Here is a 14618-nt window from a genome sequence, read left to right as displayed (position 1 = left end):
TTAGGAAACAAAGCTTAGCAGGAGAGGAGAGCAAGAGAAGTGACAGAGAAGCTACAGGTTACAACAGATTTGTGAACTCAGCCAAGCACAGTGGTGGCAGGGCCCAGCTGCTACAAAGAAGACATGTTTTAGACAAATACTCATGTTTATGGCAAAAAACTCGAGGACTGTATTTGTGACTAATTGTATAACAGGTTATTTTAGTTTGTGTTCTGTGGAAAGTGTAAAGCATTCCAACAAAGAGTTATAATGTAGATTTTTAACTTTTTTTGCACCTATGCTGTTGAATTCGAAATGTAATAGTCTGATTGTGATGCTGAATAAATGTCTTTAAAAAAGACTGGAAATAAGTAGAAATTATAAAATATAATAAAAATGATAATAAAATGGCTAAGAAATGTGTGGAAACATTTTCAACCTCACTAGAAATAGAATATATATTCCCACCAAGCTAGCAAAGGTCAAAGAGTTATGAGCCTATCGATTTTTTTAAAGTCTATACTTCTTATTTTTTACCAAAGAGGTGACACATTTTATTTAAATGCTTTACTTCTTTGAGATGGAAAGTGAATACTGCCATGCCTGAGTACTTACTATGTGCCAGCTCTGGCACGAAGGCAATTAAGATAAATACTTTAGGAGGAATAGGAACTATTTGAGAGCATTTTCATATAAAAATGATTCTAAAGAAAATGCGCTCAGAAGTTTTGGAACAAACTCACTTCTCTCTTGATGCTTTCAAGATTTTCTTTTTGCTTTTGGCTTTCAACATTTTCATTATTATGATGTGGATATCTTAGTTTATCCTACGTGGAGTTCTTTGAGCTTCTTGAATGTGTAGAGTCATATTAAAAAAAGTCAAATTTAGGGAGTTTTTTTGCCATTAGTTTTCCAATATTCTTTCTGCATCTTTCTCTCTTGCCCCCCTTTCTAGGACTCTCGCTATGAATATGGTGGTATACTTGGGTATGTCCCAAATGTTTCTGAGTCTCTGTTTATTTTTTGTCTTTTTCTTTTAATTCTTCATATTGGATAACCTAAATAAGCTTATCTTTGCTTGCGGGTTCTTTCTCCTGATTGCTCAAATCCGCCTTTGAATTCCTTTAGTGAATTTTTAATTTTAGTTTTTATAATTTTTTTTTTTTTGGATGCGGAGTCTCGCTCTGTCACCCAGGCTGAAGTGCAGTAGTGCGATCTCAGCTCACTGCAACCTCCACCTCCTGGGTTCAAGCAACTCACCTGCCTCAGCCTCCTGAGTAGCTGGGACTACAGGCACACGATGCCACACCCCGCTTATTTTTTGTATTTTAATAGAGAGGGGGTTTCACTGTGTTGCCCAGGCTGGTTGCGAACTCCTGTTCTCAGGCAATCTGCCTGCCTCAGCCTCCCAAAGTGCTGGGATTACAGGCATGAGCCACAGTGCTCGACCTATAATTAAAAATATACACATATTTATAGTCACCTTGAAACACAACATATTTTTTCTTGTCATGTAATTTTGTTTTGTTTAAGCATTTCCTTTTTTTTTTTTTTCCATTATACTTTAAGTTCTGGGGTACGTGTGCAGAACGTGCAAGTTTGTTACATAGGTATACACGTGCCATGGTGGTATGCTGCACCCATCAACCCATCATATACATTAGGTATTGCTCCTAATGCTATCCCTCCCTAACCCTGCAACAGGCTCTGGTGTGTGATGTTCCCCTCCCCGTGTCCATGTGTTCTCATTGTTCAACTCCCACTTATGAGTGAAAACATGTGGTGTTTGGTTTTCTGTTCTGGTGTTAGTTTGCTGAGAATGATGGTTTCCAGCTTCATCCATGTCCCTGCAAAGGACATGAACTCATCCTTTTATATGGCTGCATAGTATTCCATGGTGTATATGTGCCACAATTTCTTTATCCAGTCTATCACTGATGGGCATTTGGGTTGGTTCCAAGTTTTTGCTATTGTGAACAGTGCTGCAACAAACATGTGTGTGCATGTGTCTTTATAGTAGAATGATTTATAATCCTTTGGGTATGTACTCAGTAATGGGATTGCTGGGTCAAATGGTATTTCTGGTTCTAGATCCTTGAGGAATCACCACACTGTCTTCCACAATGGTTGAACAAATTTACACTCCCACCAACAGTGTAAAAGCGTTCCTATTTCTCTACATCCTCTCCAGCATCTGTTGTTTCCTGACTTTTTAATGATCACCATTCTAACTGGCATGAGATGGTACTTATTGTGGTTTTGATTTGCATTTCTCTAATGACCAGGGTGGATAAGCTTTTTTTCATATGTGTGTTGGCTGCATAAATGTCTTCTTTTGAGAAGTGTCTATTCATATCATTTCATATCTTCCTGCAACTAGCTCAGTGTCTGCCCAAAGGCCACCCAGTTTTGTGCTTGAAACCCAGGGCCCTGGTGGTCTAGGCACCCGAGGGAATCTCCTGGTCTGCGGGTTGTGAAGACTGTGGGAAAAGCATAGTATCTGGGGCGAAATGCACTGTTCTTCATGGCACAGTCCCTCACGGCTTCCCTTGGCTAGGGGAGGGAGTTCACCAACCCCTTGCACTTCCTGGGTGAGGTGACGCCCCAACCTGCTTCGGTTAGCCCTCTGTGGGATGCACCCACCATCTAACCAGTTCCAATGAGATGAGCCGGGTACCTCAGTTGGAAATGCAGAAATCACCTGCCTTCTACATTGATCTTGCTGGGAGCTGCAAACCGGAGCTGTTACTATCTGGCCATCTTGCCAGCCACACTTCAGTTTTTCCAATTTTTAACACCAGAATGTCTATTTGGCTCCTTTTTATAAAGTTGGCTTCTGTTTGTTGAAATTTAATATTTGGTGTGATGTTTTTCTCATATTTTCTTTAGTTGTATAGACATGATTTCCTTTAGCTTTTTGAATATATTTAAGCCAGCTCATTTAGTCTTGTATAGTAAGTCTAACATCTGGGTTTTTTCAGGGACAGATTTTATTGATTTTTCTTTTTCCCGTGTATAGGTCACATGTCTTATATCTTTGAATGTCTCATAATTTTTTTGTTAAAACCGGAAAATTTAAATAATATAAAGTGATAACCATGGAAAGTAGATTCTCCTCCATTCCCAGGATGTGCTGTTGTTGCTAATTATTGTAGGTTTTTCTTTTTTAAGTGACTTTTTGGACTATTTCTGTAAAGGTTTAATTGTTTGTCATGTACAGCCACTGCATATTCTACTCAGTTATCTTAGTGGTCAGCTAATGAACAGACAGAGATTTTCTTAAATATTTGTGAACAATCAATCTCCCAGGTTGCTGAAGGGCTTCACTGGCATTTTGAGGCACACTTTAAACACTTAGCAGTGCAGTTTAGAATGCTTTCTTTGCCTCCACTTCCTGCTTTTGTGGAGTATTAAGGTCAGCAACAAGTGAGAGAATAGGGCCTCCTCACAGCTCTACACATGCACCTGAACTTCTGGATTCCCACAGATATGTCAGTCCTTTTCAAAACGTGGTTAAGTAATCCTGGAGAAGGTTTTCAGAGGACGTTAGCACTTTCAAGAATCATAAATAAGGGGTAGAATTTAGACATTGAGAGAAGGCAAGATTGCACTTTTGGAGTAAAATATAAGCAGTGAGGTGTAAGAATGATGGAGAATATATAAAGTCCTATATGAGTATGCTTTAGGGGAGAATTTTAGACACATTCACATAGGTAGAACCCATATGCATAGGAAAGATATTGCCTGCTGAGCAGGGAAATAAAATGTATTCTGTAGGCGTAAAGGGAATAGTTATGCGCTTTTATGCAAGATTGTGAGTGACTTGATAGTTTCCTGTTTTCAGGGACAAATAAGGGAGCACAATTAGGTAAAGGTTTGCAAAATATTGACAGAACCAGAATAAGAATCAGCATTCTCATTCTATAGTTCCAATTAATAATCAGGATGGGTTCAGGTGAGGCAGTGGTGAAGAAATGGAGTAGGCAGATAAAAGAGGGGTTCCAAAAGAAAAATCACAGAAGTAGGAAAACAAAATATCAGGTTTGAAGGAGGAGGAACAGTCATAGTGAACCCTCAGATTACATCCTTGAGAAATCTCAGACTGAGTTAGTTGGTGAGAGAAAAACAGTCTTGGAATTTTAGTTGACGACAAAGGGCCAGTATTCTCTCAGGTTATGGGTCTGGTGGGACACGGTCCTGATATACTAACAAGGTGGTTATGGTAGGAAATAATGGGTTTAATTAATACCTTTTGTCAGCCTTTGATAAATGATGTACAGGTTATGACAAGAGATAGACTGTGTTTTTCTTAGTGTTTGTTACATGATGAAGGCAAAGGGATCCAAGTTATAAAAAAGACTTAAATGGATTCAAGGCTAGTCAGTCTCAGAATCAAACGTGACATTTTGTCCTCAGCGAATGGCAATCACCATGATGGCCACATTGAATTTAAGTAGCTTCAATCCAGGACTCTTCATTCTGTTGGGGATCCCAGGGCTGGAGCAGTTCTGCATCTGGATGGGATTTCTCTCCTTTACCAGTTACCTTGTCTTCCTTGCAGGGAATGTCATCCTTCTCTACCTTATCACTATGGAACACAACCTCCATGAACTCGTGTTTTTCTTCCTCTCTATACTGGCCTCTGCAAACCTCATATTATGCATCACATGTTTCCCCAAAACATTTGGGATATTCTAGTTGAAAGCTCAGAAAATAATATTTCCTGGATGCTTCACCAGGTTTTATTTTGGTCTACTTCACTTCAGCTTTTTGTCTGGACTTGGCCATCTTGCTGGGTGTGGTGTTTGATCATTACATGACCATTGGTTTCCCTTTGAGATACACCAGTGACTTGACACCTCAGACACTTAGCAAGATTGTGGTAAACGTTGACTGGAGGTTTAATAACATTTTGCCCATTGATTTCCTGGGGAAGCATTTTCCCTTCTGCAGAACACACATGAATTCTAACACATACTGTGGGCACATAGGTGTGGCCCTGCTTTCCTATGCTGATATGTCCATCAATATCTGGTATGACTTTACTATATTGGTAATGACTATTATCTCAGATCTGATCCTCATGGATATTTCCTACATCCTCACCCTTCATGCTGTTTTCCACCTTCCATCCAGTGATGCCCTTCTGAAGGCCCTAAGCACCTCTGGTTCTCATGTCAGTGTCATTCTCATATTTTACACACCAACCATGCTTTCTGCCCTTACTCATCACTTTGGCAAAAATATCTCTTGCACTTTTTACATCATGTTTGTGGGCCTCTATAGGGCAATCCCTCCTGTACTCAATTCCATAATTATGGAGTAAAAACAAAGCAGATTGGAAACAAGGTCATACTTTTATTCTTTCTTAAAGGGATGCAGTGATATGAGGATAAGAATATGGAGAAATGGGCTGTGAAAAATTTAAAAGAACTCTTATGTAAATCACTAGCAGAAAGTCTTCCAATGAGAAATCCAATTTTTATGAATTTTAAGATTTCAACGCTGTTGGAGAAACTCATTAGTACAATTAAAGGAATTAGGAGATAAGAGAGATAAGGACTATTCAAGTTGCAAGAAAATAATAGGCATCAAATGGAAGCATTCTAATTTACTACCATCAAAAACATAAATATGGGAAGCACTCATTCTATGGCCTAAAATGAGGTGTTGCTTATTTCAAAATATAAATAAGTGCAGAAACTTTTGCCCTTCTTTCAGTCCTTTCATCCTGTTTCAATTTTCTCTTTTTCAAATAAAGAAACAAATTAATTTATAGGCTTGTGAGGCTCACTGTGTTTAAAATATAGCAAGCTCATAAATTCAGCAAGCATTTTTATGCTGAAAATTACCAAGTCTAAAGCTGTACATCAAATTCCTTATCTGCCCCTATAGCCAACTTCCTATTTGATGTCTACTCTTAGATTTCCCACTGAAACTTCAAAATCAACATGTTCAAATAAAAATTACCATCTTCTCTCCTTATTTGCTTCATGATCCACAAATCATCTTGAATTCTCTCTTATTAAACAGTACAAAATTTAAATAGTTTTCCATGTCAAAGTCTATTTTTCTTATCTCATTTATTTTCTTTAATTATTTAATCATTTAAAAATATGTTTATTATTTATTATGTCTTCTAAATATGCTTTGAATTTATCCACACACTTCACATTAAAATATGATCACTATTGTCTCTCTCTCCCAAGTTTCGATAACCTAATTTAGGAATTTGCTACCTCCAATCGTTTTTTCTCTCCCATCCACTTGCCACTCAGAAAATATCACGGTCTTACTAAACTCAAACCTAGATCAACTCACTCTTCTGCTTTAAATCATTCAACAGTAGATCTATTTGCTTTGAATAAAATCCAAATTTCCTAACGTGTATGTTTTCATAGCCTTTTATGGTATGACGATGCCAACCAGTCATTGCTTGGTGTCCACTAGCCCCAACCTTCTTCTTTTCTCTTACTCTTACATGCCCTTATGTTACAATCATACCATATTTCTTTTAGTTTTTCAAACAAAGTATGTTTTCTTTCCACTTGGAACTTTATACATGCTATTCCCTCTGGCAAATGAAACTTACCTGGAACTTGGGTAACAAGGAGGGGAAGAGGAAATGATTTTGTAATCTTTATGCATAAAATACTTTGTCCTACTTCACTCCACTAGGACAGTGATATATATATATATTTCATATATATGTTTCATATGTATATTTCATATACATATGAAAGGGAAAATAACAAGTGAGGATGAGGAGAAATTAGAACCCTGATACATTGGTAGTGGGAATGTAAAATGGCGCAGCCTCTATGGAAAACTGTTTGGGTGTTCCTCAAAAAGTTAAATGTAGAATTACCATTTGACCTAGCAATTCTACTCCTAGGTATATACCCAAGAGAACTGAAACAGGTGTTCAGATAAAAACTTGTAAATGGTTGCTTATAAGACCATTATTCATAGTAGCAAAAATAGAAGTAAAAATAAGTAAAATGTATATCAACTGATGAATGTGGTATAATTATACAATAAAATATATTCAGCCACAAAAAGGAATAAAGTTTCAATACATGCTGAAATATGAATGAATCTTGAAAATATGGCAAGTGAAAGAAATCAGACACAAATGGCTGACATATTGCATAATTTCATGTACATTAAATGTCTAGAAGAGATACATTTGTAGAGACAGGAAGTACGTTAATGGAGGAAAAGGAAGTGGAGAGTGACTAGTTAGTGAATATGGGGTTTCTTTTTGGGGTGATAAAAAGGCCTGAAATTAGACTTTGGTGATGGTTACACAACATTAGAAATGTACTAAAAGCTACTAAATTACATACTTTAAAGTGGAGAATTTTATGTCATGTGACTCTTACCTTAATAAAAGTTAAACAATATGCTCATTATTATGCAAGAAATATATGATGATATATAGACAATAAGTCAAGTTCATTCCAAAATGTTTGTTCTTACCTACTCACTATTCTACCTCAGAATGAGTCAAGATTTCTGTAGCCCAGAGACTTCATTGTCACATCCTTTTTGAGTTACATCATTCTAATCCCAGTGTGTCAGGTCTAACTAGAGTCACAAGAGTCATGTGCTAGAGGCTGCTCCCACTGGCTCATGAGAGCCACATGTTAACTTTCAGGAATTTTGCAAACTGGTCAACATCAAATTGGTAGCTTGAAGTCAGCTATAGTGGAAATATTTACATTTTCTCAATCAGCCACTCTACAATCAAGCCCCAAGAACTGGCTGTTAAGCATTCATCTGCTTACCACTGGCCATAGTCCTCTTGAAGCCCAATTCACAAGTCTGAGTGTGGCTCAGGCCACGACTGCAGGCCTTATAAGGCTGCACTTGAGCTTCAACCACTTCACTGGCTCTTTTCTTTTGAACTCTGATTTTTATGTCTCCTTGGTTAGTTTTACCCCAATGACCTTTCATATTCCTAAACTTGATAGTATTTTTGAGAGTAGTTTGATAACACATTATTTTATTGTGATTTAGATATAATTTTTTAAGTATATAGCTTTGTGTTACTATAGGGAGTGAAGAAGAAAGGAGAGTGGGAGGAAGAGACAGGAATTAGCATAGGGACAATGGTCACTCAAAATATACAGGGTTGAATTACGTGAAAGTTGAAGATCATTTACATTAGAAGTTTGCACTGAATTATATTGTGTTTTAAAGATTCATCTTTTATCAGTTTCATCTTGAAGGAACACACAAATTATTCTGGACAAGAGACATTGTTATTATTCACTTAAAAAGAAAATAACTGTGTGGTCCCCCACAGCTGATTCTTGCTCCTGAGACAATGCAATGAAGGCAGGTCAAATGTCCTATGGCATGCTATATGCGCATCATAAGCAAAGAATGAAGAAATAGATATTTTCTTGCTCACAAAAGCCAGACAGACTATTCCCTAGACCCACCCCCACACACATACCCCCCTCCTTCCCAGAATGTTTCCTTAGACATTACCAGGATATAAATATTCCAGAAAAAAATAAGACCGTTCTCACAAGCTTCACAACCCAGAAATGTCTCCACACTTCTGAAGTTAGGTAAATCCCTCTGGAGTTCTCTCAATATCTGTGCAGTTGTAAATTCAATTTCCAAGCCTTGCTGTTAGCCAAGCTTCCCAAGTTTTTGGCAAAATTGATCCAAACATCCCCAACACAGGACAAACACAAAAGTAATTTCTCTACACCCTACAAGGTGCCAAGAGTCTGAACAGACAACTGAGAAGAAGGAGGTCCCATAGTTCTGGAGCAAGGTAAAATTTCTCTGAAAATCCTTACAGGGCTTTCTGAAGGATGGGAAGTGCAAAGAGGCATCAGCCAGTCACACCACTTGGTATAGCAGCAGTGCAGACAGAGCAGCTGAATACTGTATTGTCATCCTCCATTCAGAGTCGACTGATAGGGAAAAGCTACAGGAGGACACTTCACCATAGCTAAGTGATCCCTGGTGGGAGAAGAAAGAAGGAGGGTGATAGGAGGACTTGGCTGTAGACAAAGGATAAGGTTTTTGCTTTTTTACATTTAACTTTTTATTTTTATTTTTTATTTTTGAGACAGAGTCTTGCTCTGTGGCTTAGTCTGGAGTGCAGTGGCAAGATCTGGGCTCACTGCAACCTCCACCCCCCGGGTTTGAGCATTTCTCCTGCCTCAGCCTCCCAAATAGCTGGGACTACAGGTGCATGTCACCATGCCCAGCTAATTTTTGTATTTCTAGTATAGATGAGGTTTCACCATGTTGGCCAGGCTGGTCTGGAACTCCTGACCTCAGGTGATCTGCCCGCCTCAGCCTTCCAAAGTGCTGGGATTACAGGCATAAGCCACTGCACCTGGCCTGCATTTAACTTTTGACCATAATGAGAATGAAACCTCATACCAGGAAACATAATCACACTAATAATAATGACACAGCACATTTATAAAACAGTGATACAATTTTATAACTTCTAAAGTGCTTTAATACTCACTTTCTCATTGGATTTTCAAATAACCCTGTGAGAAAGATGTTAAGGAGTTAAAGAAGAGGGGATGCTTAATGCTTAGGAAACTCTTAGAACACCCAGCACGCAGGGCAGTTTATATCTCAAAAATAATTGATATAATTATGTGTTCTTTTTTCTCCCAAATCATATATTTATAACACTGTAATATTATATCATATATGTGAATGGCACTATCTAGTATTATCAGATATTCTTGTTTGTTTGCAAATAAAGTTAGAAGGGGAAGCCTCTACCTTTTCCCTAGTTTTATCCAATTTGGGGGTTCACTATTTCTAATTGTATTTATAATAGCTGTTTGGGAGGACACACAGATATCTAAAATTTAAATATTAGAGAAGTGTTATATATTGATTTTACATTTGTTTGGTAGAAGTAGAAATATTATGTTGTCATTAAATACTAAAAAAACTTATGGATATTTAAAATAATAATGTTTATCTCTGTGAATAACAAACCTTCGAGAACTTATTTCCCTTTGAAATAAGGGACTTACATAATTTGGGTCATCCCTATTTCATGAAAAAATACATGGCAAGAAATGCCTCTCCTAGATGGCAATGTATCTGTCCTCTTATCATCTAATAGGGGCCCTCCTCCTCTTCTTTAAAAAGCCACAGTAAGATCCAGTCACCCTCGGCAACATTTCCCTTTTGGAGAAAACACAAGGGCCACCCATTTCTGAATCTGTTTAGTCTTTACTCCATAGATAATTGGGTTCATCATAGGGGGAACAAGAACATAGAGATTGGCCAGCAGGATGTGGACATGCCTGGGAAATTTTCAGCCAAAGCGCTGAGCAATAACAGTGAAAATTTCTGGAAGGTAGAACATGAGGATAACACTGACATGGGAACCACAGGTGCTGAGTGCTTTCATCTGAGCATCAAGGAAGGGCAGCCTCAAGACTGCTTGAAGAATGACCCCCTAGGAGATGACTATTGTCACCATATCTAACGTAACACTGAGTAGTGGTACAGAGATTCCATACCAAATATTGATGGTGATTTCAGAACAAGCTAGCTTTGCCAGCCCCATGTGTTCACAGAAGGTGTGGGCAATGATGTTTGTCTGGCAGAAGGGCAGAAGCTTCACAAGGAAGACGATGGAGAAGACAGTTGCAAAACTCCTGAACACCACGACACCCCCGATTTTGCCAATAACACCGTGGCTAAGGACAGTGGTATACCTCAGTGGGTAGCAGATGGCCACATAGCGGTCGAAAGCCATGGCCAAGAGAATGCCTGACTCCACTACAAAGGCAAAATGCATAAAAAAAGAGCTGAGTGACACAGCCACCAAAGGAGGTGTCCACATCATCAACCCAGAAAATGCTCAAGGCTTTGGGTACTGTGGATGTGGATAGAATCAGATCCCAAAATGCCAGCATGGAGAGGAAGAGGTACATGGGTTCATGAAGACTGCGCTCCACTGCCACCATACAGATAAGGAGACCATTTCCTGACACAGCCACCGGGTACATCAGCCAGAAGGGGATGGAGATCCACACGTGCAGCTCCTTCAGGCCATGAAAGCCAATGAGGACAAACATATCATAATTGGCAGTGGAGTGGTGGGAAGCTGACATGCCAGAATTATGGTATGGAACTTTCACCACTTTTCTTTCTAATGTGAAAGAAAGTAGAGAGTCAATTGGTCATAATCAATTAGCATATATTTATTAACCCTCACTGAGCTCAGGTTAACAAGTCTTACCTACTCAGTTTTGTTAACTACTGACCTAAATATGTGTAGTATTAGGCCTTGAAGAGAAATATTCTAAAAATTTAAAATAAGATCACATAATTTTAAACAGATACTTCAAAAGAAAATCCTGAAGCCAGTACTATTTTCTCATAAAATTGACATAAAATTAAAATTATGACCATCCAAAATTATAAAATCTTTAATAATAATTGTATTCTGCAACTAAACATTTTAAGAGAAAATTATTAATTTTTATAAAGAATATCAAGAAAAAATAGAAACCAAAAGGTTTTTTCTTATTGAATTAAACAATTCTGTTATCTAGCACACACATTTACCTAATCAACTATTAATTGATTGAGCATTTATTGATCATCTATAATATGTACAGAGAAATCAACATGGGCAGGAAAGGGAAAAAGGAATGTAAAAGCTTTCAAAACAGAAATCCTTCACATAGAATTTTAATGTATGAAAACCATAGTTCTACAATATAGTTGTCTTTCTGTTTCTCTATATAATAAATGAGTTCCATTAATTAATTGTTTGAAATTTTATTAATTAGTAAGAATACATACTGGGATCTGTATTGAGAATGGTGAGCTGCACGATGCACAGATGAATATCTTCCTGAAAGCAGGATAGATTGAACAAATCTACTCAGACTTTAAAAAAATATTATGTATTCAGTTTATTTAAAATCTAAACTTCATGACTTTAAAGAAACACTGTCAGAATAAGTATGAGCAATTAAAAATAATTTCAGTATAATGATAATATAACCACTTATTTAAATTTTTATTAAAATTTAATATTTTTTGTTAGTTTTAATTACTTAAGTTTTGTTGTGTGTGCAGAACAATTTTTTTTTTTTTTATTACACTCATATTCCTGTAGTAGGAGAAGATCTTAACAATCACATCCAGGCCCCTGCATTAAATCCAGGCTTCAAGTGGTTTTTGTTTTGTTTTGGGGTTTATTTTTCTAGGCTAGCAGAATTATGGTAAAAATATTTATTGCCTTCCCCAACACAAGTAAATTAGGTTTCCGGTTTTCTTTATATCTGCAGAACTGAATTTGAATGAAAAGCGTAAACCAATTTTTTTTCTTTTTTTGTTTTTGAGACGGAGTCTCGCTCTGTCGCCCAGGCTCTCGCGGCTCACTGCAAGCTCTGCCGTCCAGGTTCACGCCATTCTCCTGCCTCAGCCTCCTGAGTAACTGGGACTACAGGCGCCTTCCACTACGCCCGGCTAATTTTTTGTATAGTTAGTAGAGACGGGGTTTCACCGTGTTAGCCAGGATGATCTCGATCTCCTGACCTCATGATCCGCCCCCTTCGGCCTCCCAAAGTGCGGGGATTACAGGCGTGAGCCACTGCGCGCGGCATTTTTTTTTTTTTTTTCTTTAAGGAGCATAGTGTGATTGACTTTCTTCAAATCTTCCCTCCCAGTTATTTTTGTGCAACCACACCCATGCTAAATGGGTTTTATCCCTGAAAAGGGGCCATATAATGAAATACTCTCTAAAGAAGAAAAATAAATCCCCAACCCAGCCATTATTTTAAATAGCTAATTATGTTCATTATAAAGAAAATTATTGATCATTAGCGAAATGCAAATCGAAACCACAATAAGATACCATCTAACACCAGTCAGAATGGCTTTTATTAAAAAGTCAAGAAATAACAGATGCTGGCAAGGTTGTGGAGAAAAAGGAACACCTATACCCTGCTGGTGAGAGTGTAAATTAGTTCAGTCAGTGGCGATTCCTCAAAGGCCTAAAGACAGAAATACCATTTGGCCCAGCAATGCCATCACTGGGTATATACCAAAGGAATAAAAATTGTTCTATTATAGTGACACATGCATGTGTATGTTTATTGCATCACTAGTCACAATAGCAAAGCCATGAAATCAACCTAAATGTCCATCAATAATAGATTGCATAAAGAAAATATACACCACGGAATGCTATGCAGCCATAATAAAGAATGAGATCATGTTCTTTGCAGTGACATGGATAGAACTGGAGGCCATTATCCTTAGCAAACTAACACAGGAACAAAACTCCAAATACTGTTATTGCATGTTCTCACTTATAATTGGGAGGTAAATGATAAGAACATAGAGAGGAACAACACACACTGGGGTCTACCAGAGGGAAAAATAATAACTAATAGCTACTAGGCTTAATATCTGGTTGAGGAAATAATCTGTACAACAAACCCACATGACACAAGTTTACCTCTGTAACAAACCTGCACTTGTACCCTTGAATGTAAAATAGAAGTTAGAGAAAAAGAAAACTAATTTTCTCATTAACAAATTATCCTGTATCAGGAGAGATTGACTTACATACAAAGGTAGTTTATTTTTATGTAAAATAAATATCATCTAATATTTGCCATTTATTGCTAAGTTAAAAAATAAGCTAAACACTTTTCCACAGTATCACCTGTATGTGTTGAACAATAGCAATAATGTATATACACGTACATACATAGATAGGATGTCTGGTAGATAAAACATGGAAATATTAGCTATTGTTATATCTAGGTAGTAAACTAATAGGTGATATTACTTTATTTTTTTCTTATCTGATAGTTTCTATTTTTCTAATAGAAAATTATTATTTTAATATTACCAAATATATGACAGTAATTTGATGAAATTCATTTTGTTATTAAAGGGAGTGATGAAAATTTTAGACTTTCATTAGAACCGCTTTAATTAATATCCCCAACTTCTAGAGGAGTCTACTCAGTATCTTCTAATGAATAACTAAGAATCTAGTTTTTTCCTGTTGGACCAGCCCCAGGGTCATGAATCACCTGGAGTTGTCCTTTGATTTTTAAAAATAAGTTGGGCAGTCTGCTATTGATTACTATCACTTGAAATACTGGTTGGTGCCATAAATTGGCATAGCAGCAATTACGGAGTTACATTTACCAAAGAATAGAAATGTGTGCACAACAATATGTGATTGTCCTTTATTCCATATTAAAACATTTCCCTAATATTTCTTAAAGAGCCAAGGCATTTTTCCTATTCACAAAGATCAACTTGGCAAATAACATCTCTGATGTGATGTCTCAAGCTTTTAAAATGGAAGAAGTCATGTGTGTGAGCTCAGACTTCATAGACAAGCAACCAAGAAGTCTAGATCAAGATCTAGCCACCCACAGACGATAAGATTTGAGAAGTACCCATAGAATCCCTGTCTTCTCTATCAAGAGCACTGATTCCCCAGACCACTTACTTGGGAGCATCTCTGATCTGGAGTCCTACCTTGAGTTAGAAGACTAGAGCACCCTCTTGAATAGACCCTATTAAAAGCCTGTGTCATTCAGGAGCCCCTGGATGCTGGCATTTTCGTCACGCATGGTTCTGTGAAT

General features: G+C 37.4%; 1 pseudogene; it reads right to left on the bottom strand.

The window, feature by feature from the left end:
• Window positions 1-10147: 10147 nt before the first annotated feature.
• Window positions 10148-11105, bottom strand: LOC100579647 (annotated as a pseudogene).
• Between the last annotated feature and the right edge of the window lie 3513 nt (window positions 11106-14618).

This window comes from Nomascus leucogenys, chromosome 15 (assembly GCF_006542625.1).
Source record: "Nomascus leucogenys isolate Asia chromosome 15, Asia_NLE_v1, whole genome shotgun sequence".
Lineage (NCBI taxonomy): Eukaryota > Metazoa > Chordata > Mammalia > Primates > Hylobatidae > Nomascus > Nomascus leucogenys.
The sequence above is the reverse complement of the archived record's forward strand: the minus strand, read 5'-3'. Positions and strand labels throughout refer to the sequence as shown.